This window comes from Phalaenopsis equestris, unplaced genomic scaffold, assembly GCF_001263595.1.
Source record: "Phalaenopsis equestris unplaced genomic scaffold, ASM126359v1 Scaffold000780, whole genome shotgun sequence".
Classification (NCBI taxonomy): Eukaryota; Viridiplantae; Streptophyta; class Magnoliopsida; order Asparagales; family Orchidaceae; genus Phalaenopsis; species Phalaenopsis equestris.
Window position 1 is genome coordinate 30,910 of NW_018165220.1, and position 1,261 is coordinate 32,170.

Sequence of the window (1,261 nt, forward strand, 5' to 3'; positions counted from 1 at the left end):
AATTTTCTTTGGAAAATCCTATTTTTGCATTAAAATAATTATATAAATTAAATTAAATTTTGAAAAATAAAATTTTCTCTTCTGATGTCTCAATTGACCCATGAATGGGTAGGATAAAAATTTCAAAGTCATTTGAATTGAATTTGACAAATTATGAAGTGTTAGAGCCTTAGGGGCAAATGTGTAATTTTGGAAATTTAGCCTTATTTAACATTTAGGCTTAATTCAAGAAGGAAAATTGGTAACCTCTGATCTTAATCAATTTATTTGATGTTTGAAACACAAAATATTAATTGGTAGAAACTAATCTCACTTTCTTAATTAAAGAGATAAGTTAATAGATTTCTAAATTAGTAAAATTTGGAAGTTTATTAAAATAAAATGAACCACCTAAAGCTTAGGGGTATGACTTTTGAAGTCAATAATTAATCAATTTAATACCCCTGTTTTGGTTTTTAAATAAAATTGAAATCATGAATTATGACCACCTAAAGGTTAATCTCTTCAAAACTAATTAAGACACACCTAGGTCTTAAGGGCTTAATAGTGACTTAGGCTAAATCAAGTTTCACTTAAGTAAGGATTAGAAAGGTAAACATCATTTAATTAAAACATCTTCAAACACTATAAGCCCAATTAGGACCAAAATTTGGTTAATTGTTCCAATAACACCAACTTGCCTCTTTAAGGGTCTCCACCCACATAATTTTCAAAATTAAATTACAGATGATAATTACACTCTTAGGGACAATCGAGACATCAATGTTTATTGAGCATTAGGGTGTTTTATAGGATGAATTATTAAGCAACATAATAAGTTTAAAAAAGAAGTCAGGATTTTACACCAGACAGTGAGAGAGTAGCACAGACCTGCTTCTTTCTCTAGAACTGTTGGATACCTTGGAGATCTGCTAAGCTTAATATGTTTTGCTTAACAAAATTGTCCTTAATTAAACTCATAAGGACCCACCCAGATATGACCTAGGGTTAGGTTGGTCGTCAAAATTTTACTTCCCCATTGCATATAAACTGCCTTAACATGCCTTTTAAGTTTCAGGTGGTGGAACGAGAAGACTCACCAGGTACGCTTTTACAGTTTTTAGTGTTTTCTTTCTTGTACCTTCATACTGTACTTTTATAGCTGTAAATTTGCATGCTAAACAATGATGCCACCATGCATGAAAACTAAAACTACTAGGGTAGCCACAAAACCAAAACCAAAACTAAAACTAAAATCAACCATGATAAAATATCGAATTTT